This window comes from Cherax quadricarinatus, chromosome 60, assembly GCF_038502225.1.
Source record: "Cherax quadricarinatus isolate ZL_2023a chromosome 60, ASM3850222v1, whole genome shotgun sequence".
NCBI classification, from domain to species: Eukaryota; Metazoa; Arthropoda; class Malacostraca; order Decapoda; family Parastacidae; genus Cherax; species Cherax quadricarinatus.
Genome location: NC_091351.1, coordinates 2598590 through 2626180, shown reverse-complemented (window position 1 = coordinate 2626180; position 27591 = coordinate 2598590). Strand labels below are relative to the sequence as shown.

General features: G+C 40.9%; 1 long non-coding RNA gene across 2 annotated transcripts in view; it reads left to right on the top strand.

Annotated features, from left to right (window-relative positions):
* The window catches only part of LOC138854452 (uncharacterized), a 46156-nt gene extending 27265 nt beyond the window's left edge, over positions 1-18891 (top strand). Inside the window, exons 3-7 of one of the 2 annotated variants that reach the window (XR_011393662.1) lie at positions 2730-2954; positions 3496-3813; positions 5633-5892; positions 6019-6057; positions 17840-18891. This is a non-coding gene — a long non-coding RNA (uncharacterized lncRNA). Of the gene's footprint in view, positions 1-2729; positions 2955-3495; positions 3814-5632; positions 5893-6018; positions 6228-17839 lie in introns of those variants that run through there. The other variant, XR_011393661.1, reaches the window with a different exon arrangement.
* The last annotated feature ends 8700 nt before the right edge of the window (positions 18892-27591 follow it).

Genomic DNA, 27591 nt, shown 5'->3' with positions numbered 1-27591 from the left:
ATTCCTTTACTTATACACAACTGTACATCAGTACAGCTCCCTTATCTCCATTACTTTTAACTTGTACACAACTGTACATTTTCCTCTATTGGAAAAAAAAAACTTAACAGCATTTATTTTAATATTTTAATAAGTGGAAAAGTGACAAGGAAATGAGGCATTGAGTTGGATGGTGTGAGTGGCGCCGCTGGCGCCCTCCTCTCACCTCCTCCCCGACTTTAATATCCCACTAGTACAGTATATAGCGGTAACTCCAATTCCTTGGATAAAAATCCTCTCACCAATATCAAGACATTTGTTTCCCATTAAAGGATGAAAGACTGGATTTCTTCCTTTTGTTTAATTTACCATTAAGGGCACCATAAAGCCTATTACCCCCCTCCCCACTAGACACCCGTTATATACAATAAAGGTCCCACTAAAACCCGTTAGGCTGAACATATGCTAATATCTGTTAAAATTTCGCGCAAATAGTTAAGCAATAAGTGTAAATAGAACTCTTTGCGATCTGCCGTTATCCTATTAATGAAAATAAGATACCAGATATACTAAGTAAATTTCCTAAAATAGCTTGTAACAGATAAGTGAACTGTAGATATAAATCCAAATGTACACCTGTAACTCTTTTGGGGCCTAGTTCCTAGGCCTATTGTGTATCCATATATTCCTGCGTTACCCTCCACAGGATGGATATGGATTACACAATAAACTAGCCACTTCGGTGGCAAAATCTAAATCCTACGCATTTACTGATGTTTCAATTTGTTTATCTTGATTAACTAACGTTATAATAAAAGCAGATTTTTCTCCTCTTAAAACAAAAATCTTAACAGCATTTACCTTACTAATTAAAAAACAAAAACGCTAAATTATAGGGAATGTTGAATTCAAGAAAGGGAAGCAAAGTCCAGTTGCTTGGATCAAGAGCCCCTCACCAGCATCAAGGAACCTCCCTCGAGACCTTTCAGCGGGAATGACTAAAATCAAGAGAATAAATTACATTAATGGGAGAAACGAGTAAACGACGATAATGACAAACTCCGAATTATCCTATCACAAATTATATAAAAATAAATAAAATGTATAAATTTCTACAACCGTAAATATTACAATTTTTTAATTACTTTCCTAAATGTTACGTAATTATTTTAAGTTTCAAGCGACGCCTTAATGTTGTTATTACATGACCAAGTTACTTTATGTTTGCAACACTATTATTATTATTATTATAATCAAGGGGAAGCGCTAAACCCGGAGGATTATACAGCGCCTGGGGGGGGATGTGGAAGGCATTCAGGCTTAATTCGGGGAACTGGAGCACAGATCCAATTCCCTAAATCAAGAGCCCCTCACCAACATCAAGGAACCTTCCTTGAGGGGTTGGCAACACAAGTAGATTCCCTCGTCACTAAGGTTAGGCTACAGTATTTTTCAACCTTCATCTAAGAGCTTCGCCACCATATATAAGGCGCATCACCAGGCTAAACTACCCACATTAAATGGTTATAATTATGACCATAATTTTTAAAAGGGTGGACCGGTGAGCCAGCGGAAGGCCTCGGTCAGATGACCAAAAGCTCCAACGGCGGGTTATCTAAAACCCGCGTCTCAAGAACTACTTTTCCCGGTTCCAGACAAGCCTAACCTAAATTGTACTCAAATTTATTTTTGTCATTTTACTGCGTGAGTTTATGAACGATCTATACGAACTATTAACTCCAGTTTATCTGCTGCTCTTACCAGATTTATATAATTTAATCTCCCGCCGCTACAGAGTATAGTGATAACTCCAAATTCCTTGGATAAAGAGCCCTTCACCAGCATCAGCTGTATAGTCCTTGTGGCTTAGCGCTTCTTTTTTATTATAATAATAATTCACCAGCATCAAGACGTTTGGTGGCTAAAGCTCCCGCTTCACACACGGAGGGCCCGGGTTCGATTCCCGGCGGGTGGAAACATTTCGACACGTTTCCTTACACCTATTGTCCTGTTCACCTAGCAGCAAATAGGTACCTGGGTGTTAGTCGACTGGTGTGGGTCGCATCCTGGGGGACAAGATTAAGGACCCCAATGGAAATAAGTTAGACAGTCCTCGATGACGCACTGACTTTCTTGGGTTATCCTGGGTGGCTAACCCTCCGGGGTTAAAAATCCGAACGAAATCTTATCTTATCTTATCTTAAGGGTTAAAGGTCGATACTGAGTTTCATCTTTAATTTCCCGCTAGAGTCACTACTGCCCCTCCCCCCCCCCCCCCGCGTCCACATCAATCACATGTCCGTATTAAATTTCCCGCCATAACTAGTCAAAATGATAAACCAAATTTCAACATCACCTATACAATAAACAGTAATTTTCCTCTATTATCAAAAACTTATTAACAGCATTTGCTTTAATAAGTAGAAAAGTGACAGGGGAAGGAGGCATTTAGGTTTGATCCAAGGAAGGTGAAGACATGTTAAGTCAAGAGATGGTGTGAGTGTCGCCTCTGTCGCCATCCTGTAGCCGCCAAATTCCAGTTTTCTGTAACTTATTTCCCGTTTTCTATACATTACTCTCCGTTTTTAATTTTTTCGTTCGCGCTGAGCCCGCTCTAGGGGGAGAATTCCTTATAACTCAAATAAGGGATTAAAGTACACTACGAATGTATACATTCATTTTTAATTAGGTAAATGTTGCTCTGAATCCTTGAATCAAGAGCCACTGCTAAACAAAACGAAAATTGCTAGGTTGGCGGGAAGCAGCAGCCAATTAAAGCCACGATTTAACCTATGACGTCACAGACTCGACGGCCAAGACCCAGTAGCCAATCAAGAGTTGTGACGTCATGGTTGATCAGCCAATGAAAGTGCTCAGAGGCTCCTACGTCACAGTCTGGTGGTGGTGCATAAGTCCCCGTACTTGCGCCTCAGTCATGCGCAGGAGACGATGACGTGGGGGTGTTCGCTTCTCTGGTAAGCATTTTTTTCCTTTATATCGCCTAAATTGCTGGTTGTTTTCATTAACTAATCCTTTTACATGGTCATAAACAGTATATATATCTTTTAAAGTAATTATTGATTTTTGTTCCAATAAATTTGTTGAAACTTAAGTTCAACAGCTAACTTTATATGGTAAGTGCTAACTATATTATATGGTCACTTATGTAACTTGCACTTCTCACCATTTATTACGTCACTACCACTTATAAGTGCTGGTTTATGATGGGTTGAAACATTAACAAGAGGTCGTTTAGTGTAAATTGTCACCACCACTTGTGAGTTGTAACTTGTCACTACTACATACAATAGGAAAGTTTAACTTATGTCACTAGTAAGTGGTAAGTTGTCACTATCACTTATGTGGTTTAGAGTAACGCCCCTGTAACACTTCTTATAGTGGCGCAGTAATGTGCGCCAATGTTTATAATACATGTTAGGACCATTAAGATATTAATCATATAAAATATTTCCTTATTCTAGGTTATTTCTACATTAATGTATTTATTTTTATTAGGGGAGATTGATCCAAATCCTTGGATCAAGAGCCCATCACCTGCCAGGTGTATGCATGTCACCGCTCTGGCCACAGCCAATGAAAACGAGAGTTGCTAAGTTGGCGGAAAACAGAAGCCAATTACAGCCTAGATTTAACCTATGACGTCACGGGTTCGAGCGCCAAAACCCAGCAGCCAATCAGCAGTCGTGACGTCACTTGACGAGCCAATCAAAGCGCACAGACTACGTCACAGTGGTGGTGGTGCGGGAGCCCCCCCCTCCTAAAACTTGCCTCAAGTCAAGCGCGGGAGATGGCGTGAGGGCGCGCGCTCCTTTGGTAAGCATTTTTTTCCCATATTTCTCCTAAATTGCTTGTCATTTACATAGTTTTTACATAGTAATATAAAGTGTGTGTATATGTGAAATAGTAATACTGCAAAATATGGTAAGTAACTTTTAATGTCACCACTTAAGTGGTTGTAAATTGTCATGTACCACTTATATAAGTTGTCACTAGCACTAAATGGTAAATTGTCTACAAATTGTAAGTGGTGGGTAGTAACGTATGTCGTTTTACCACTTTGTCGTTTATGGTTGTAACTTGCCACTTCACTAATGTCACTTATAAGTGGTCGTTTATGGTCTTGTAATTTGTCACCACCAATTAAGTGGTAATTTAGTATGGCATCACAATACCACTTGCATGTGGTCAATTATAATTGTACCTTTTACACTATCACTTACGTAAGTGGTCGTTAGTTTGTATATTCTGGAAGTGGCCTTTAATATCACCTTGACGGGCAGGATCTTGATCCAAGGAATCTGAACCACTATTTCCAGTAGTGATTTCCATTCCCCAGGCACTGTATGACCCCCCTACGGGTTTAGCGCTTTACCGTAAATGCCACGGCACAGCATGTGCGCTCAGTTGGCGCCATTAACTCTCGTTCTTGGCGCCAATATGTGAAATCCGCTCTAGGAAGCGCAAAGGCAGGTCACTCAGCCCCCCAAATGATTAATGAGTTTCAAAACTTAACCACGCGTGGGTCAAGTATATATATATACACTTGAAATGTTTATATATATACATGTATATATACTCGGTGTATATACATTGATTCAGAATACAAAATATTTTATCATTTCTGGACTATTTCTACATATAATTGCTTTTATTGGGGGGTGCTCCAAATCCTTGGATCAAGAGCTCATCAAAATATCCTGGCCACAGCCAAATACAAAGTTGGCGGGAAGCAGCCGGGCTGTGGCTCGTACGTTGGTTTGCGTGCAGCCAGCAGTAACAGCCTGGTCACAGACCGGGCCGCGGGGGCGTTGACCCCCGGAACTCTCTCTAGGTAAACTCCAGCCTCAGTCATGCACGGGAGAAAGTGGCGGGGGGAAGGGGTGCGCACTCTGGTAATTTATCCTCATTCAAAATTCCTGGTCATTTACATTAAATAATGCTTTTACATGGTTACATAAAGTAAATATATCTGAAGTAACAATTTTGTAAAATATGGTAACTTTTGTCTACGTAAGTGGTTGTAACTTGCCACTTTACCTCTAATAATTGGTATGTCACTACCAGTTATAAGTAATTGGTTGTAACTGTCATTACCACTAATTGGTAAGTGTTAAGTTGTAATTTGTCATTTTACCCCTTACAAGTGATCGTTCATGATCGGTTGTAACTTGTCACTTTACCATTCACTACCACTTAAGTGATCGTTTATTTTAAATTTTCTGGACCATGGCCACGGTGGGAGGATTTTGATGCAATGAATCTGATCCACCATTCCCAGTAATGAATATATTCCATTCCCCAGGCTATGGGGGATGATTCCACTCCCCAGGGGCTATGGGGGATATTCCATTCCTCGGGATATATTCCATTCCCCAGGGGCTATGGGGGATATATTCTTTCCCAGACTCTACGGGGGATATATTCCATTCCTCGGGCTCTGCGGGGGATATATTCCATTCCCCAGGGGTTGTGGGGATTGATGTAAACTTGTAATGTGTGTATATAGCATATCAATGTGTATATATATACTTGTTCTCTGTATGTGTGCATTGAGAGATTCAGTATACAAAATATTTTCTCACTTATTCTGGGATATTTCTACATTATAAATGTTTTATTTGATTTTTATTAGGGTAAGGCTGCTCCAAATCCTTGGATCAAGAGTCCATCACCAGCACTCAAAAAGCAAATTGCTAAATTGGCGGGAAGCAACAGCCAATTACAGCGTAGATTTAGCCTGACGTCACGGGCTTGAGCGCCAAGACCCAGCAGTCGTGACGTCACTGTTGATCAGCCAATGAGAGCGATCAGATTACTACGTCAGTCTGGTCGTTGTGCGGTAGCCCGCGCCTCAAGCCATGCGTGGGAGAAGTGAGGGCGCGCGCTCCTCTGGTAAGACATATTTTCCTTTATTTCTTTTAAATTACTGGTTATTTATAATTAGTGGATTTACATGGTAATATAAACATTGTGTATATAATCTGTAGTAGTAATTCTGTGAAATTATTTTTATTCCAGTTGAAGCAGACAGTTCAGCAGTAACTGTTGGTCTTTATGGTAAGTGGTAACGTTTGTCACTTTCACTTATAAGTGATCAGTTATTACTTATCCCTTTACCATTTGTCTACCACTTATGTTATTTTACCACTTTTACGACCTTACCATTTGTCACTACCACTTATATCACTACTATAAATTTTAATTGAAATTATTATTCGCTGAAGAATTAATTTATTGTCCAGCGTTTTTTTTTTTATATATATATAACAATGGTTATAAATGACCATAATTTTTAAAGGGGTGGACCGGTAAGCCAGCGGAAGGCCTCGGTCAGATGACCAAAAGCTCCAAAGGCGGGTCATCATCTGACTAAGACCCTCGTCAGGAAACATTTGTCCTGTTTCCTGACGAACCTTACCTAACCTAACCTAGCGTTTTATATATAGACTTTGTTGCCATGGAGACGTGAATATGGTGGATGCCTTGTTGAATTATTCTAGTAAACTAAGATTTAAATGTCATAGTATATAGTTTTTTTTTTTGTAATTACTGATTTTAATGTTTATTTTAAACTGATTTAAAGTTGATATTATAATTTTTTGCAGTTGCCATGTTTTAAGTTGATGCAAGTTAAATTTATTCATATTTTCCACCCCTCAAGGAAGGTTCTTTGATGTTGGTGAGGGGCTCTTGATTTAGGGAATTGGATCTGTGCTCCAGTTCCCCGAATTAAGCCTGAATGCCTTCCACATCTCCAGGTGCTGTATAATCCTCCGGGTTTAGCGCTTCCCCCTTGATTATAATAATCATATTTTCCCAAAGTTTTTTTTTTGGGGGGGGGCGGTGTTGACCCTTTGAGATCCTAACGGTGTATGACTTGTAGGTTTAGCGCTTCTTTATGGTTATAATGTATGACCCTTGTAGGTTTAGCGCTTTATTATGTATGACCCGTTGGGTTTAGTTATTAGTTATGATTATAATTTTTAAAAATTGATTTAGGAACTTCTTAGTAATTTTGAGATGATTTAAAGCTGAACACCTGTTCAATATTACTGGACTTTGGTTAATATTTTAGGTATTAAAAAGTATTCTTGACAGGCGGTACATAGGTTACATGCAGCCTTAATGACCGTGTAGTTAAAAGGCTTTAAACCCAATACCCTAGTGGGTTTAGTGCTTTTTGATTATTAAGCCCAGCAAATCATGACGTTCGTGAAGTAGATAGGCTTTAAGCCCAATAAATTATGACCTTTGTGTAGTAGATAGGCTTTAAACCCAGTAAATCATGGCTTTCATGAAGTAGATAGGTTTTAAACCCAATGAAGCAATTATGACTTGTGTAGTAGATAGGCTTTAAACTCAATAAATCATGACCTTTGTGTAGTAGATAGGCTTTAAGCCCAATAAATCCATCATAACCGGGTAATAAGCTTTTAACTCGGGAAATCACTCATGACCTTTGTGTAGTAGATAGGCTTTAATCCCAATAAATCATAACCTGTGTGTAGTAGATAGGCTTTAAACCCAATAAATCAATCATGACCTTCGTGTAATAAGCTTTGAACTCGGTAAATCACTAATGACCTTTGTGTAGTAGTAGGCTTTAAACCCAATAAATCATGACGATTAGTAGATAGGCTTTAAACCAATAAATTATTAGTGACCTTTGTGTAGTAGGCTTTAAACCCAATAAATAAATTATAACCTTTGTATAGTAGATAGGCTTTAAACCCAATAAATCATGATCATGTAGTAGATAGGCTTTAAACCCAATCCATCAATGGTGTTTGCAGTACATTCCATTAAAATATAAAATTGTTATACAGTGGACCCTGACTTGCAATATTAATCAGTTCCTGAGAGCACATTGTAAGACGAAATTATTTTAAGTCGAATTAATTCTCCCCATAAGAAATAAAGGAAATCAAATTAATCCATTCAAGACACCCAAAAGTATAAAAAAAAAAATTTACCACATGAAATATACATTTTCCTAAACACAAAAAGGAGGATACATGCACAGTATATATTGTGCTTGTACTAGTGTACTAAATGAAGAATAAATGACACCTTTATCGATAATGTAGTGGCTGTCCTGGGAGTGCCTTTTCCTCCTGAGTAATGTAGGTCCTGTTTGGCATTTTCTTCCAGAACAGGCCTTATCACACTGTGTATGCCACTACGATTCTTAAATCTCTCAAACCAACCTTTGTTGGCCTTAAATTCGCCAATATGAGCACTAGTTCCAGGCATTTTTTCCTGTTCACCTGGGTGTTAGTCGACTGTGTGGGTCGCATCCTGGGGGACAAGATTAAGGACCCCAATGGAAATAAGTTAGTCCTCGATGACACACTGACTTTCTTGCATTATCCTGGGTGGCTAACCCTCTGGGGTTAATTCTTTCTCGGTATTCTCGATAAGCCACACCAATAACACTCTCCACATCTTAGAGTAGTACAGCTGACCGTGGTACGATAGTATTTCTCACCCTTTTTACCACAGGGTTGGCACTAGAAGCTTTCTTTGGGCCCATGGTGGCCTTTTTAGCAGTTACAAGCACTAACCGTGCAACCGTGTCTGCCCTGGCTTGCAAACAGTCACACGAGCTCAGCTGAGGCGTTTAGGCCAGACAGACACGTGAACGCTACAGGATGAATGATGCAAGTTTTTCAACGCATGTTGGGGTCAAATTTTTATGCTGACAAGCATCATAAGTCGGTTTTAACATACATTACATTGAGGACATCGTAAGTCCGGGGTCCACTGTATATGAAATATTCTCATTGCTAATCTTTAAAATTTTTATATATATTTCTTAGGTTTGACACTTCTTTATATAATAGGTATAATATGTAATAGTAAGAATATTACTTTTCTGATTAGTAATATTGTAATTAATACAGTGGACCCTCGAATTTCATGATTAATCCGCTCCAGAGAGTCTGCTGAAAGTTGAAATTCATGGACGGCGAAACCATTTTCCCCATAAGAAAGAATGAAAATCCAATTAATCCGTTCCAGACACCCAAAAATATTAAAAATATATTTTTTTCAAATTAAATAATTTACATACAGAAAACAATGAGAAATCAAGTATGTACACATATATAAAATAATACACTTACCACTTCTGGGTGGATGGAAGATGGGAGGAAGGGAGAGGAAGAAGATACACTATTGTTTGGAAGGGGAATCCCCTTCCATAAAGACTTCAGGTACCAAGTCCTTTTCCAGGGTTACTTCACTGTTTTTTAATGGCACTGCGACCAGCTTGTCACTGGACCCCTGTGGCACAAAATATTCTTGTTGGCTTTGTTATAGGGGGGTAGCAATAAGTTGTTGTTCATAGCATTTGTGAAATCAACTACTGGAGGGTCGGTTGCTTGGATAAGGTTGATGTTGAAATCTCCTGCTAGCATCAGATGGTGTTTATTCAACTCTGTCTCAGTTATCATGTTTCTAAGGTTATTGCTAAAATTGTAAGTGTTTGAGTATGATAGTCTGTAGACTGCACCAACTGCTATAGGTTTCTTAAGTGTTCTTGATGTGAATTTAGCTATTATATATTCACTGTTTTTGTCACGTACATTAGTTGATTTCACACATTCTGGTTCATCAGAGTAATAGATGGCAGTGCCTCCTCCTGATTGGTCAGGCCTACAGTTATGTATGGTTGTGTAACCAGGTATGGTAAATATGTCTGTCAGATCTTGTCTGAGCCAGGTTTCAGTAAGTATAATGAAAGTTATAATAGCAGATTTTAGTGACTTTAGAGACTTTAGTGCAATGAGGTCATCAGTGCTTACTCAATGATCTAACTTTGCAGTTGAAGACTGTAATGTTCTTGCTGATACTGAGAAGGGTATTAGCCTGACTAGCAGTGTAGTAATGGCAATTACTGTTTGGACTGTGTGTGCTGTCCAATAAGAGGTTGATATCAGGATCGATACTTATTCATAAGGGGTACGTGGAGAAATAGCCGTTACAATTATTATAGAGCAAAAAGACCAAAGCAATGATAAAATATACATTTTCCTACACAGAATCTGTCCAGAGAACTCCGTTTCTGGCGTCTCTCTAAGATTTCCCTAAAATGAGACACAACATTGTCATTGTCGATGTTGCCAGCACGGCCTGCAACGTCTGTCAGGGTGATGTTCATCCATGAAGGTTTGCACTTCAATCCACTTTGCACAAATGTCCTTAATCTTTGAATAAGGCAACTTCCTCCATCTCTCTTCCTCCTCTGAAGGAAATTCCTGAGCTGTGGTCTGTTGGTGTTGCACCTCAAGCTCTTGAATCTCTGTAGTGGTTAGCTCTTCGTCATCTTCCACCAACTCTTCCACATTCTCGGCACTAACCTCCAACCCCATGGACTTCCCCAATGCCATAATAGATTCCACAACTGGCATAGGCTTCTCAGGGTCAGCCCCAAACCTTCAAAATTCTGGCCACAATTTTCTCTAAGCAGAGTTCAAAGTCCTGCAAGTCATTACCTCCCAAGCCTTACCTATAAGGTTTGTGCAACTGAGGATAGTGAAATGATCTTTCCAGAACTCTTAGGGTCAGTTCAGTATCTGAGGTCACTTCAAAGCACTTTTTAAGCACTGCTTTGGTGTACAGTTTTTTGAAATTTGAAATGACCTGCTGGTCCATGGGCTGGAGAAGAGGAGTGGTGTTAGGAGGCAAAAACTTGACTGATGAAACTAAACTCTGGTACCATTTGCTCTTATAAGTCTGGAGGATGAGCAGGAGCATTGTCTAATACCAGGAGACACTTGAGTTCCAATTTATTTTCCAGGCGGTATTTTTCAGTGGGGCCAAACACATCATGGAACCAATCATGGAATATGTCCCTCATGACCCGTGTCTTACTGTTTGCTCTCCACATCACACACAATTTAGTCTTGACGACACTGTTTTTCTTGAACACACTGGGAGTTTCCGAGTGATACACGAGTAAAGGCTTCACTTTGCAATCCCCACTAGCATTACTACAAAACATGGGATTAAGCCTGTCTATTATAGGCCTGTGTCTTGGGAGTGCCTTTTCCTCCTGAGTAATGTAGGTCCTGTTTGGCATTTTCTTCCAAAACAGGCCCGTTTCATCACAACTGAACACTTGTTGAGGTTTTAATTGTTCAGCCTCTATGTACCTCTTAAATTCCTGCACATATTTTTCAGCTGCTTTTTTTTTGTCAGAACTGGCAGCCTCACCATGCCATATCACACTGTGTATGCCACTATGATTCTTAAATTCATCAATATCAGCACTAGTTTCAGGCATTTTCTTAGATCATTATGCAACTACCTTGCCTTTTCACGTATAATTGACTGCGAAACACTCTCTCCTGATAATTGTTTCTCGTTGATCCACACCAACAACAATCTCTCCACATCTTCGAGTATTTGTGATCTGTTTTGTGAGCATATTTCCACCTTTCACAACAACAGCTTCCTTGATTGACTTTTTCTTGGCCATGATAGTAGCGATGGTTGTATGGGGGTTTATGCAACCTGGCCAGTGCACTCCACTTTCATATTTTGCAATGATCTCTTTCTTGAATTCAATAGTATTTCTCACCCTCTTTACCACAGGGATGGCACTAGAAGCTTTCTTTAGGCTCATGGTGACTTATTTAGCAGTTACAAGCACTAGAAACAATGGAATAATACAAAATTTATCGCATGTATGCGTGGAAGCGTCCTCACTGGCTTGTAAACAACGGCACACGCTGTACATGGAGTGGTGAGCCGCTCAATCCCCACGGACACATTTGGGACGAATGACTTTAACCGAGTTTTGTCGTTAACCGAGCCAATATTTTGACGCAAAAACTTTACTTAATCCGAATTTTACGTAATCCGATGATGTAATCTGGGGGTCCACTGTATCTCAAATATAAAGTGTTTGTGGTCCAGATTTGGTACTTGTTTATGAAGTGTTTGCTGAGGTTTAATACCTGCTTATTATAATCAGTTATAATAAAGAAGTGCTAAACCTACAAGGGTCACAGCTCAGACTACCTGGTTATATATTCACATCGTTGTACAAAATTTGCCATCTTCCTTATAGTGGAGTAATGGAAACAGATGCTATATTTCATGTGTACACTGAGTTGCAAGGTAATATTTTGTGAAGGTATTCAGGGAAAAAGGTTAGCTGGACTTGAGTCCTGGAGGTGGAAATACAATGCCTACAGTTTAAGAGGTTTAGGATATTTGCCGTTTGGAGTGACATCTGAACTGTCTTATCTGTGCACCTCTGCGAAGACAGTGATACTGTGAATGACTGTGAAAGTGTTTCTTTTTTGGGTCATCTTGCCTCGGTGAGAGACAGCCGGTGTGCGTGTGAATTCTTTCAACAAATCAGTCGTATCTCACCAAGGCGGGGTGGTGCCCCAAAAAGAAAAACGAAAGTTCTCTTTTTAAATTCAGTAATGTATACAGAAGGTTACTAACCCCTTGCTTCCTGCATTTTACTCTCCTCTTAAGACACGCACGGCTTACACACTTCCCTAGGAAGATGCGTGTATGTGTATGTATATAAGTATGTCGTGCCGAATAGGTAAAACTTGCGAGTTTGGCTTAACGCTCTTCTTGCCGAATAAGGCAAGCAAAAATTTGTATATTCAATAATTTCACAATAATTCTGAACCTAACAAAAAAAAAGTTTCATTGTTTATTAAATTATTGTAAACTGCTAAATTAAATTGTGCTTGTTATAATAAGGTTAGGTAAGTTTTCTAAGGTTCTTTTGGTACATAATTAATTTTTACATTAAATTTAAAAAATATTCCTTTAAGCATACAAGAGAAACTTTAGAAAGGACTTTATATATAAGAGGGTTGTATATAAATGTTAAATTTTAATCTCCCTGGCAGTTGTCAAGTATTCTTGACAGTCAACAGGTTACATGCAAACTTAATTAAACCCTCATGTAGTAGATAGACTTTAAACTTGATAAAGTAACTAGAGTAATTAGCTTATTTCCACAGTGCATTTTAAAATCGAAAATATGTTTGAAGCAACTTTTTTTTTTTCCTTATTTGGTTTTAATTAGGCTATTAAAAATCCATTAAAAAATATGCTGCTCCTTCCTCAAAATTCATACAGTATTTTGTATCTGAAATTCCCTTTTTTTTTTTTTTTTTTTTTTTTTACACATTGGCAGTTTCCCACTGAGGTAGTGACCCAGAAAAGAAGAAACACATGAATCATCATTCACTCCATAGTAGTGATGGTGAATTAAGTCATGATGGTGAAGGTGTTAGGAATCATGATGGTGAGGGTGTTAAGAATCATGATGGTGAGGGTGTTAGGAATCATGATGGTGAGGGTGTTAAGAATCATGATGGTGAGGGTGTTAGGAATATTGATGGGCTATCGAGCATGTTAGTTTGTGGTGGAGCAGCACACCTTCTCTAGTGTCACCCCTTGATGCTGATAAGGAGCTCTTGATCTAGGGAATTGTATCTGTGCTCCAGTTCCCTGAATTGACTGAATACCTTCCATCCCCCCCCCCCACACACACAAACACAAGTACTGTATGTTACTTGGAGTTTACCTGGAGAGAGTTCCGGGGGTCAACGCCCATGCAGCCCGGTCTGTGACCAGGCCTCGTGGTGGATCAGAGCCTGATCAACCAGGCTGTTACTGCTGGCTGCACTCAATCCAACGTACAAGCCACAGCCCAGCTGGTCGGGTACCGACTTTAGGTGCTTGTCCAGTGCCTGCTTGAAGACAGCCAGGGGTCTATTGGTAATCCCTCTTATGTATGCTGGGAGGCAGTTGAACAGTCTCGGGCCCCTGACACTTATTGTATTGTCTCTTAAAGTGCTAGTGACACCCCTGCTTTTCATTGGGGGGATGTTGCATCGTCTGCCGAGTCTTTAGCTTTCGTTATGAGTGATTTTCGTGTGCAAGTTCAGTACTAGTCCCTCTAGGTTTTTCCAGGTGTATATAATCATCTCTCTCGCCTGCATTCCAGGGAGTACAGATTTAGGAACTTCAACCTTTTGCCCCCCTTTTCCCAACCTAACCCTTGGGCACGACCTATTTCCACATTGTACAAATGTGACACCACCTACAACTGCTGCACCTCTCCTGCCTACGGTTTATAAGCTACTTTTCCGCACATATGCCGTATTCTATTCAAGATTGATGGACTGACCATATCAACTCGAGGTTGAGGGACTGATTATCCAGGCCATGGGAAAACCTGGGTAGCCACAGCCACTCAAGAGGGAGAGGTTTTTTAGTGCCAGGAAGGTAAAAAAAAACTGGCAGGAAATGGCAGAAATCGTACACCAAATCCAGTCATTCCTAGAGTGGAACCACAGTCGATGGCCTCCACTCCAAACCAACAGATACAGATACTAATGCCGGAAAAAAAATCCCCCCTAGTACCAACGATACCACCAGTCCGATGACATTCTTCTTTGCAAATATACAGGGTCTAAAGCCAGCAACAAACAACAAAATACCTTTCATCCTTGGACTGCTTGCAGAGGCAAAGGCAATGTTCACGGCTTTCACTGAGACCCACATAAAGGATCACTTGGACAACGAAATATGGATCCCAGGTTACAACCTATACAGATGTGACAGAGTGAACAGGCAAAAAGGGGGGGGGGGGGTTGGCCTGTACATTGCAGTCACTTGTTTGCACAGAACTGCTAAATGCCTCAAATGATGTAGTGGAAGTTTTAGCAGTAAAGGTCGAGAACCAAAACCTAGTCATTGTGGTAGTCTACAAGCCTCCGGATGCAACATCCCAGCAATTCCAGGAACAGCTGTTAAAAATTGACCACTGTCTGGAAAATCTTCCAGCTCCTGCACTCAACATCTTGCTCCTGGGGGATTTCAACTTAAGGCACCTAAAATGGAGGAATATAGCAAATAATATTGTTGCAGTAACAACACCAGGAGGCAGCTCTGATGAAAACTCACACTCACATGAGCTTTTAAATCTCTGCACAAAATTCAATTTAAACCAGCAAATAATAGAGCCTACTAGACTGGAGAATACACTAGACATCATCTTCACTAACAATGATGATCTGATAAGAAATGTCACCATATCAAAAACAATATACTCGGATCACAACATAATTGAGGTTCAGACATGTAAGCGTGGAGCCCCAGACCGACATAATGAGACTAGTCACGAGGGAGCATTCACCAAATTCAACTTCAGTAACAAATAGATAAAGTGGGACCAAGTAAACCAAGTCCTAACCGATATAAGCTGGGAATATACACTAAGCAACACAGACCCCAACGTATGCCTAGAACAGATTAACTTGGTGGCACTCGATGTATGCACAAGGCTTATTCCTCTAAGAAAAAGGAGGAGTAGATGTAAAATAGAAAGAGACAGGCGCTCCCTTTACAGGCAACGGAAAAGAATAACAGAGCAGCTAAAAGAGGTCAATATATCTGAAATGCGTAGGGAGACACTGGTCAGAGAAATAGCAAGCATCGAACTCAAGCTAAAGGAATCTTATAGGAGTCAGGAATCGCGGGAAGAACTAAAAGCCATAAATGAAATCGAAAGAAACCCAAAGTATTTCTTCTCCTATGCCAAATCAAAGTCGAGAACAACATCCAGTATTGGGCCCTTACTTAAACAAGATGGGTCCTACACAGATGACAGCAAGGAAATGAGTGAACTACTCAAGTCCCAATATGACTCGGTTTTTAGCAAGCCGCTAACCAGACTGAGAGTCGAAGATCAAAATTAATTTTTTATGAGAGAGCCACAAAATTTGGTTAACACAAGCCTATCCGATGTTATCCTGACGCCAAATGACTTCGAACAAGCGATAAATGACATGCCCATGCACTCTGCCCCAGGGCCAGACTCGTGGAACTCCGTGTTCATCAAGAACTGCAAGAAGCCCCTATCACGAGCCTTTTCCATCCTATGGAGAGGGAGCATGGACACGGGGGTCGTCCCACAGTTACTAAAAACAACAGACATAGCCCCACTCCACAAAGGGGGCAGTAAAGCAACAGCAAAGAACTACAGACTGATAGCACTAACATCCCATATCATAAAAATCTTTGAAAGGGTCCTAAGAAGCAAGATCACCACCCATCTAGAAACCCATCAGTTACACAACCCAGGGCAACATGGGTTTAGAACAGGTCGCTCCTGTCTGTGTCAACTATTGGATCACTACGACAAGGTGCTAAATGCACTAGAAGATAAAAAGAATGCAGATGTAATATATACAGACTTTGCAAAAGCCTTCGACAAGTGTGACCATGGCGTAATAGCGCACAAAATGCGTGCTAAAGGAATAACAGGAAAAGTCGGTCGATGGATCTATACTTTCCTCACTAACAGAACACAGAGAGTAGTCGTCAACAGAGTAAAGTCCGAGGCAGCTACGGTGAAAAGCTCTGTTCCACAAGGCACAGTACTCGCTCCCATCTTGTTCCTCATCCTCATATCCGACATAGACAAGGATGTCAGCCACAGCACCGTGTCTTCCTTTGCAGATGACACCCGAATCTGCATGACAGTGTCTTCCATTGCAGACACTGCAAGGCTCCAGGCGGACATCAACCGAATCTTTCAGTGGGCTGCAGAAAACAATATGAAATTAAACGATGAGAAATTTCAATTACTCAGATATGGTAAACACGAGGAAATTAAATCTTCATCAGAGTACAAAAATTCTGGCCACAAAATAGAGCGAAACTCCAACGTCAAAGACCTGGGAGTGATCATGTCGGAGGATCTCACCTTCAAGGACCATAACATTGTATCAATCGCATCTGCTAGAAAAATGACAGGATGGATAATGAGAACCTTCAAAACTAGGGAGGCCAAGCCCATGATGACACTCTTCAGGTCACTTGTTCTATCTAGGCTGGAATATTGCTGCACACTAACAGCACCTAGAAAATGTACAGAGAACCTTCACGGCGCACATAACTGAGATAAAACACCTCAATTACTGGGAGCGCTTGAGGTTCCTGAACCTGTATTCCCTGGAACGCAGGCGGGAGAGATACATGATTATATACACCTGGAAAATCCTAGAGGGACTAGTACCGAACTTGCACACGAAAATCACTCGCTATGAAAGCAAAAGACTTGGCAGACGATGCAACATCCCCCCAATGAAAAGCAGGGGTGTCACTAGCACGTTAAGAGACCATACAGTAAGTGTCAGGGGCCCGAGACTGTTCAACTGCCTCCCAGCATACATGAGGGGGATTACCAACAGACCCCTGGCAGTCTTCGAGCTGGCACTGGACAAGCACCTAAAGTCGGTTCCTGACCAGCCGGGCTGTGGCTCGTACGTTGGTTTGCGTGCAGCCAGCAGCAACAGCCTGGTTGATCAGGCTCTGATCCACCAGGAGGCCTGGTCACAGACCGGGCCGCGGGGGCGTTGACCCCCGGAACTCTCTCCAGGTAAACTCCAGGTAAAACCTCATTCTCCTCCTGTTCTTCACGTTTCTCCTTTGTATGGACTGATGAAGCCACTGTGTGGCGAAACGTTTCCTCAATAAAGATACCCCCTAAAGTCGGTACCTGACCAGCCGGGCTGTGGCTTGTACGTTGGATTGCGTGCAGCCAGCAGTAACAGCCTGGTTGATCAGGCTCTGATCCACCAGGAGGCCTGGTCACAGACTGGGCCACAGGGGCATTGACCCCCAGAACTCTCTCCAGGTAAACCCAAGAGTTGCACATGTGTCTAATTTATCAACTGTCTCGGTTCTCTGAACCATTCATCTATAATCCTGTACTTATGTATTTCCAGTATTTACCTTTTGGTAGGCTTCATATTAGTCAAGTGAAATGGGCATTTTATCATTCCAGAAATCTGAACTTCACAACCCCAGCAAGATATTTGAACTTCTCAACCCCAGCAAGATATTTGAACTTCTCAACCCCTGGATGATTTCAGCAGTAACCTCATAACGCTTATATTGGGCAAGTAGTTAGTTAAACCAAGACAACTAACATGAAGTAAGTTAATATTTCTTCATGTATTCCTTGCTGTGTACTTTACCTTCTGTTATATTTATTTTATTTAAAACTGGTGTTTATAAGATTTATATTTTGGGAACATGTTTGTGTGAGAGTGTTGCTCATACCTGCGTGCTGCTCATACCAGGATGCTACCCCTGGGTGCTGCACATACCCGGGTGCTACACCTGGGTGCTGCACATACCCGGGTGCTACACCTGGGTGCTGCACATATCCGGGTGCTGCACCTGGGTGCTGCTCATACCTGGACTGTTTATACCTGGGTGCTGCTCATATCCAGGTGCTACACCTGGGTGCTGCTCATACTTAGGCTGTTTATACCTGGGTGCTGCTCACACCTGGGTAGCACTTGGGCTATCAGCCTGGGTAGCACTGGGGCACTATCAGCCTGGGTAGTGCTTGGGCTATTATCAGCCTGGGTAGTGCTTGGGCTATTATCAGCCTGGGTAGTGCTTGGGCTATTATCAGCCTGGGTAGCACTTGGGCTATCAGCCTGGGTAGCACTTGGGCTATCAGCCTGGGTAGCACTTGGGCTATCAGCCTGGGTAGCACTTGGGCTATTATCAGCCTGGGTAGCACTTGGGCTTTCAGCCTGAGTAGCACTGGGGCACTATCAGCCTGGGTAGCACTGGGGCACTATCAGCCTGGGTAGCACTGGAGCACTATCAGCCTGGGTAGTACTATCATCCTAGGCAGTACTGTCCTGCTTAATGTATGAAACTTCCTCTTGCAATTATTTAAACTGCCGACCATATTGTTTTAAACCATTTTATACTGCCAAGTGTTTTATATCTTCTAATGTTTTATATCTAATGTTTTATGCCTTCTAATGTTTTATACCTTCTAATGTTTTATGCCTTCTAATGTTTTATACCTTCTAATGTTTTATACCTTCTAATGTTTTATACCTTCTAATGTTTTATACCTTCTAATGTTTTATACCTTCTAATGTTTTATACCTTCTAATGTTTTATATCTTCTAATGTTTTATATCTAATGTTTTATATCTTCTAATATTTTATATCTAATGTTTTATATCTTCTAATATTTTATATCTAATGTTTTATATCTTCTAATATTTTATATCTAATGTTTTATATCTTCTAATATTTTATATCTAATATTTTATATCTAATGTTTTATATCTTCTAATGTTTTATATCTTCTAATATTTTATATCTAATGTTTTATATCTTCTAATATTTTATATCTAATAATGTTTTATATTTAATGTTTTATATCTGTTTTATACCTTCTAATGTTTTATATCTTCTAATTGCTTTATACCATCTAATGTTTTATATTTTAATGTTTTATTTCTGTTTTATACCCAATGTTTTATACATTCTAATGTTTATATTTTGTTATATATATATATATATATATATATATATATATATATATATATATATATATATATATATATATAATGTTTCATGTATTTTGTTTTATAGTTATAATGTTTTGTTTTATATTTATATTTTCTAATGTTTTATATTTATATTTCCTATTGTTTCATATTTATATTTCCTATTGTTTCATATTTATATTTCCTAATGTTTCATATTTATAATGTTTTTTTGTTTTATCTTAATGTTTTATACCTATTTTATATTTTAATGTTTTATAGATAATAATGTTTTATGTCTTAGGTTTATATCCTAATGTTTTACATATTTATTTTCTCATGTTTTATATCCTATTATATATTTTGTTTTATATCTAATGTTATTTACCTTATGTTTACCTAATGTTTTATGTGCTTTTAAATTTTTTTTATTGACTTGCATTGGTGTATTAATGCAGTTTAATGTTTGTTGTATATTCTTTTTCAAAAATTTATGTTGCTGTGTAATTAACCAGGCACTTAAAAACCACCAGTCAACACTGCAGTAACCACCACTACCACAATCACCAACAATCTGTAACACTTCGATACAACAACAATCGCCGTGTTTTTTTTTTTTTCCCCCACTTAGATTGTTTTATACAGATGTGTTTCTCAGGTAATCAACTTGACAGGTAACTTATGTCCACACATTTCAGCGGCAACTTGACAGAGGTAACTCCAGGTAAGTTTTTTTAAACTCAAATACAGAAGTTTAGAAGTAATTTCAATGTACATGGTGCATGAGGCTACCCAAACTAGGTATTTGTTTATATTCAATGATGGAGCAATTGACTCGCTGATCTCTTATTTTTAGTACGTTTAGCTTCCTGTTCAAAATTCGTACATCTTGTAACTTTAATGGTAATTCCTAAATTATTGTATCAGTTTGTGTTTAAAATATTTAATGTGGGAAGTGGTGAAGGCTCATTACTCGTGTCTATCATGAGGCGGAAGAGTAGCCTAATTGTATAAAGACGTACATCTAACTCTGATATATTTTTCATGGAGTTCAGTTTTATGGGCTGGAATGTTCAACACGCTTATTAAATTTTTGCAATTGCTAAGTTGCAGTGCAAGATTGTGTGGAATACAAAAATATTTTGTAGTGTTTTGTGCAAGGTTACTTGCTGAAAAGCCAGGAATGCAGTATAATGTAAAGCCAGGAATGCAGTATAATGTAAAGACAGAGGCATACCAGTTTGTCATTAAAGAATTGTGAAATTGAATGCACTTTGTAAGTTCTGAAACCAAAGTTGTAATCTACATCATTGTTGTTACAAATACTGGGCTGCCTGAAAAGACTGTGGGAATTTTCAGGAGAGGTTTTTGACTTTGATAATATCAAATGTTAATTATTTTAACTGGCAATGATCATATTTTATTTGTGGTAGAATTTTTTTTTTTATCTTAAGTTGCCAAGAATACTGATCTATGATAAAAGAAATTTAATGTTTCTTTTGAAACTAGTAATAAACCTAGTCTAAAGTTTTGAAACCAGGAACGACCATGGTCTATTGTAAAACTAGGAGTGAACCTAGTCTGTGAAACTAGCAGTGAACCCAGTCTGCTAGTTTTATACCTGGGGTGAACTTGGTGTATTGTGAAATGGAGTGAACCTAGTCTCCTAGTTTTGTAACTAGAAGTGAACCTAGTCTATTGTGAAACTAGGAATGAACTTTGTCTTATTTGTGAAACTAGTACAAATGTATGTAGTATGTTAGGAAATTAGGAATGTACCTAGTATGTTAAAAACTAGGAATTGAGCTAGAATGTTATGAAATTAGGAATGGTGTTGGAGGATGGACCCTAGTCCACTGGTTTATGAGGGAGAATGTTAGTCTAGTGGTGTAGGACGATGGACCCTAGTCCACTGGTATTGCAGGGTGGATCCTAGTCCACTGGTATTGCAGGGTGGATCCTAGTCCACTGGGTTTGCAGGGTGGATCCTAGTCCACTTTTTTTGCCTGGAGTTACCTGGAGTTTACCTGGAGAGAGTTCCGGGGGTCAACGCCCCCGCGGCCCGGTCTGTGACCAGGCCTCCTGGTGGATCAGAGCCTGATCAACCAGGCTGTTACTGCTGGCTGCACGCAAACCAACGTACGAGACACAGCCCGGCTGATCAGGAACCGACTTTAGGTGCTTGTCCAGTGCCAGCTTGAAGACTGCCAGGGGTCTGTTGGTAATCCCCCTTATGTATGCTGGGAGGCAGTTGAACAGTCTCGGGCCCCTGACACTTATTGTATGGTCTCTTAACGTGCTAGTGACACCCCTGCTTTTCATTGGGGGGATGTTGCATCGTCTGCCAAGTCTTTTGCTTTCGTAGTGAGTGATTTTCGTGTGCAAGTTCGGTACTAGTCCCTCTAGGATTTTCCAGGTGTATATAATCATGTATCTCTCCCGCCTGCATTCCAGGGAATACACTTTTAGGAACCTCAAGCGCTCCCAGTAATTGAGGTGTTTTATCTCCGTTATGCGCGCCGTGAAGGTTCTCTGTACATTTTCTAGGTCAGCAATTTCACCTGCCTTGAAAGGTGCTGTTAGTGTGCAGCAATATTCCAGCCTAGATAGAACAAGTGACCTGAAGAGTGTCATCATGGGCTTGGCCTCCCTAGTTTTGAAGGTTCTCATTATCCATCCTGTCATTTTTCTAGCAGATGCGATTGATACAATGTTATGGTCCTTGAAGGTGAGATCCTCCGACATGATCACTCCCAGGTCTTTGACGTTGGTGTTTCACTCTATTTTGTGGCCAGAATTTGTTTTGTACTCTGAAAATTTAATTTCCTCATGTTTACCATATCTGAGTAATTGAAATTTCTCATCGTTGAACTTCATATTGTTTTCTGCAGCCCACTGAAAGATTTGGTTGATGTCCGCCTGGAGCCTTGCAGTGTCTGCAATTTAGATTTTTTTAGATTTTGCCACCGAAGTGGCAAGTTTATTGTGCACCCCATATCCATCCTGTGGACGGTAGCGCGAGAGCATGTGGATACACAAAAGGCCTAGGAACTAGGCCCCAAAGGGTTAACAGGAATACATATGGATTTATATCTACATATCTATAGTTCACTTATCTGTTAAAAGCAAATTTAGGAAATTTGCTTAGTATATCTGGTATCTTATTTTCATTAATAAGATATCTTGACATGTCACATAGGTTATTATACTGTCTGTCTCTGTATTCCTCAATAAGTGGACAATTAAGCACATAGTGTTCAAGAGAGTGACCATATGAGTGATCACATAATTTACATTTAGTTTGATCATCATCTGTGTGTCTCCCAAACTGCCAGAAGTACTTGTAACCAAGCCTAAGCCTGGCCACTACAACATCAGTCAGTCTGTTCACATTGCAAGTTGCTCCATAAACATACTTATCTACGTTCATGTTATCATAGTGGGTTATAGATCTACTCAGGCTTCTAACTGCATTCCTATAACAATCATCTTCATTATTTACTTAGTGTCTGCAATGGAAGACTCTGTCATGCAGATTCGGGTGTCATCTGCAAAGGAAGACAGTGCTGTGGCTGACATCCTTGTCTATGTTGGATATGAGGATGAGGAACAAGATGGGAGCGAGTACTGTGCCTTGTGGAACAGAGCTTTTCACCGTAGCTGCCTCGGACTTTACTCTGTTGACGACTACTCTCTGTGTTCTGTTAGGAATTATAGATCCATCGACCGACTTTTCCTGTTATTCCTTTAGCACGCATTTTGTGCGCTATTACGCCATGGTCACACTTGTCGAAGGCTTTTGCAAAGTCTGTATATATTACATCTGCATTCTTTGTCTTAAAGTGCATTTAGGACCTTGTCGTAGCGAGTGATTTTCGTGTGCAAGTTCGGTACTAGTCCCTCTAGGATTTTCCAGGTGTATATGATCATGCATCTCTCCCACCTGCATTCCAGGGAATACAGGTTCAGGAACCTCAAGCGCTCCCAGTAATTTAGGTGTTTTATCTCCGTTATGCGTGCCGTGAAGGTTCTCTGTACATTTTCTAGGTCAGCAATTTCACCTGCCTTGAAAGGGGCTGTTAGTGTGCAGCAATATTCTAGCCTAGATAAAACAAGTGACCTGAAGAGTGTCATCATGGGTTTGGCATCCCTAGTTTTGAAGGTTCTCATTATCCATCCTGTCATTTTTCTAGCAGCTTCAATTGATACAATGTTATGATCCTTGAAGGTGAGATCCTCCGACATGATCACTCCCAGGTCTTTGACGTTGGTGTTTCGCTCTATTTTGTGGCCAGAATTTGTTTTGTACTCTGATGAAGATTTAATTTCCTCATGTTTACCATATCTGAGTAATTGAAATTTCTCATCGTTGAACTTCATATTGTTTTCTGCAGCCCACTGAAAGATTTGGTTGATGTCCGCCTGGAGCCTTGCAGTGTCTGCAATGGAAGACACTGTCATGCAGATTCGGGTGTCATCTGCAAAGGAAGACACGGTGCTGTGGCTGACATCCTTGTCTGTCAGATATGAGGATGAGGAGTGTTAGGTAAGACACATGTGCAACAGTTAGGATGAGGAACAAGATGGGAGCGAGTACTGTGCCTTGTGGAACAGAGGTTTTTACCGTAGCTGCCTCGGACTTTACTCTGTTGACTACTACTGTGTTCTGTTAGGAAATTATAGATCCATCGACCGACTTTTCCCTGTTATTCCTTTAGCACGCATTTTGTGCGCTATTACGCCATGGTCACACTTGTCGAAGGCTTTTGCAAAGTCTGTATATATTACATCTGCATTATTTTTGTCTTCTAGTGCATCTAGGACCTTGTCGTAGTGATCCAATAGTTGAGACAGACAGGAGCGACCTGTTCTAAACCCATGTTGTCCTGGGTTGTGTAATTTATGGGTTTCTAGATGGGTGGTGATCTTGCTTCTTAGGACCCTTTCAAAGATTTTTATGATATGGGATGTTAGTGCTATCGGTCTGTAGTTCTTTGCTATTGCTTTACTGCCCCCTTTGTGGAGTGGGGCTATGTCTGTTGTTTTTAGTATCTGTGGGACGACCCCCGTGTCCATGCTCCCTCTCCATAGGATGGTAAAAGCTCGTGATAGGGGCTTCTTGCAGTTCTTGATGAACACGGAGTTCCATGAGTCTGGCCCTGGGGCAGAGTGCATGGGCATGTCATTTATCGCCTGTTCGAAGTCATTTGGCATCAGGATAACATCAGATAGGCTTGTGTTAACCAAATTCTGTGGCGCTCTCATAAAAAATTCATTTTGATCTTCGACTCTGTCTGGTTAGCGGCTTGCTAAAAACAGAGTCATATTGGGACTTCAGTAGCGCACTCATTTCCTTGCTGTCATCTGTGTAGGACCCATCTTGTTTAAGTAGGGGCCCAATACTGGATGTTGTTCTCGACTTTGATTTGGCATAGGAGAAGAAATACTTTGGGTTTCTTTCGATTTCATTTATGGCTTTTAGTTCTTCCCGCGATTCCCGACTCATATAAGATTCCTTTAGCTTAAGTTCGATTTTTGCTATTTCTCTGACCAGTGACTCCCTACGCATTTCAGATATATTGACCTCTTTTAGCCACTCTGTTATTCTTTTCTGTCGCCTGTAAAGGGAGTGCCTGTCTTTCTATTTTACATTTACTCCTCCTTTTTCTTAGAGGAATAAGCCTTGTGCATACATCGAGTGCCACCGAGTTAATCTGTTCTAGGCATAAGTTGGGTTCTGTGTTGCTTAGTATATCTTCCCAGTTTATATCAGTTAGGACTTGGTTTACTTGGTCCCACTTTGTTTTTGTTACTGAAGTTGAATTTGGTGAATGCTCCCTCGTGACTAATCTCATTATGTTGGTCTGGGGCTCCGCGCATACATGTCTGAACCTCAGTTATGTTGTGATCTGAGTATATTGTTTTTTATATGGTGACATTTCGTATCAGATCATCATTGTTAGTGAAGATGAGGTCTAGTGTTTTCTCCAGTCTGGTAGGCTCTATTATTTGCTGGTTTAAATTTAATTTTGTGCAGTTTTAAAAGCTCATGTGAGTGTGAGTTTTCATCATAGCTGCCTCCTGGTGTTATTTCTGCAACAATATTATTTGCTATATTCCTCCATTTTAGGTGCCTTAAGTTGAAATCCCCCAGGAGCAAGATGTTGGGTGCAGGAGCTGGCAGATTTTCCAGACAGTGGTCAATTTTTAACAGCTGTTCCTGGAATTGCTGGGATGTTGCATCCGGAGGCTTGTAGACTACCACAATGACTAGTTTTTGGTTCTCGATCTTTACTGCTAAAACTTCCATTACATCATTTGAGGCATTAAGCAGTTCTGTGCAAACAAGTGACTCTGCAATGTACAGGCCAACCCCCCTCTTTTGCCTGTTCACTCTGTCCCATCTGTCTAGGTTGTAACCTGGGATCCATATTTCGTTGTCCAAGTGATCCTTTATGTGGGTCTCAGTGAAAGCTGCGAACATTGCCTTTGCCTCTGCAAGCAGTCCACGGATGAAAGGTATTTTGTTGTTTGTTGCTGGCTTTAGACCCTGTATATTTGCAAAGAAGAATGTCATCGGACTGGTGGTATTGTTGGTACTGGGGGGGGATTTTTTTTCTGGCATTAGTATCTGTATCTGTTGGTTTGGAGTGGAGGCCATCGACTGTGGTTCGACTCCAGGAATGACTGGATTTGGTGTACGATTTCTGCCATTTCCAGCCAGTTTTTTTTCCTTCCTGGCACTAAAAAACCTCTCCCTCTTGAGTGGCTGTGGCTACCCAGGTTTTCCCATGGCTTGGATGTTTTGTATCTTTTTGTCCCCTTTAGATGGTGTGCCTGGCAATTTAAGTTATAGCATAGTCTTTCCTGTACTGAAGAGGTACACATTTCAGGGTGAAAAAGCTTACAGGAAGGGAGTTTGCATTTTCCTGTTGTCATATGGGCACGGCATTTTCTAGGGTGGTCATTCTTGCAAATCCCATCTGTTTTTCCAGATTTCCCATGCCTTCAAATACCAAGTGCATAGTATGTGCACAGGCTTGGTTTCTGTTTGCCTTGGGTTTCTGTGACTATTCCCTGTTGGTGCATGTTTACCTGTCTTATTCCACTGGTGTTGGAGGGTGGATCCTAGTCCACTGGTTTTGGAGGGTGGATCCTAGTCTGCTGGTGTTGAAGGGTGGACCCTAGTCTGGGGGTGTTGGAGGGTGGATCCTAGTCCACTGGTGTTGGAGGGTGGACCCTAGTCCACTGGTGTTGGAGGATGGCCCTTAGTCCACTGGTGTTGGAGGATGGACCCTTGTCCCCTTATGTTGGAGGAGGGACCCTAGTCCACAGGTTTTGGAGGGTGGATCCTAGTCCACTGCTGTTGGAGGGTGGACCCTAATCCACTGGTGTTGGAGGATGGACCATTCTCCACTGGTTTTGGAGGGTGGATAATAGTCCACTGCTTTTGGATGGTGGATCCTACTCCACTGCTGTTGGAGGGTGGACACTAATCCACTGGTGTTCGAGAGTGGACGCTAGTCCACTGGTGTTGGAGGATGGATCCTAGTCCCCTTATGTTCGAGGAGGGACCCTAGACCACTGGTTTTGGAGGGTGGACCCTAGTCCACTGGTGTTGGAGGATGGACCCTAGTCCACAGGTTTTTGAGGGTGGAACCTAGTCCACTGCTTTTGGAGGGTAGATCCTAGTCTACTGTTGGAGGATGGACCCTAGTCCCCTTATGTTGGAGGGTGGACCCTAGTCCACTGATGTTGGAGGATGGACCCTAGTCCATTGGTTTTGGGGGGTTTATCCTAGTTCCCCTGTGGAGAACGGACCCTAGTCCACTGGTGTTCGAGTGTGGGTCCTAGTCCACTGGTGATGGACGGTGGATACTAGTCCACTGGTGTTGGAGGGTGGATCCTAGTCCACTGGTGTTGCAGGGTTGATCCTAGTCCACTTTTTTTTTGGAGGGTAGATCATAGTCCCCTTATGTTGGAGGGTAGACCCTAGTCCACAGGTTTTGGAGGGTGCATCCTAGTCCACTGGTTTTGGGGGGTTTATCCTAGTTCCCTTCTGGAGAATGGACCCTAGTCCACTCGTTTTGGAGGGTGGATCCTAGTCCACTGGTGGATTGTGGATCGTAGTCCACTGGTGTTGGAGGGTGGGCCCTAGTCCACTGGTTTTGGGGGATGGACCCTAGTCCACTGGTGGAGAGTGGACCCTAGTCCCCTTATGTTGGAGGGTGGA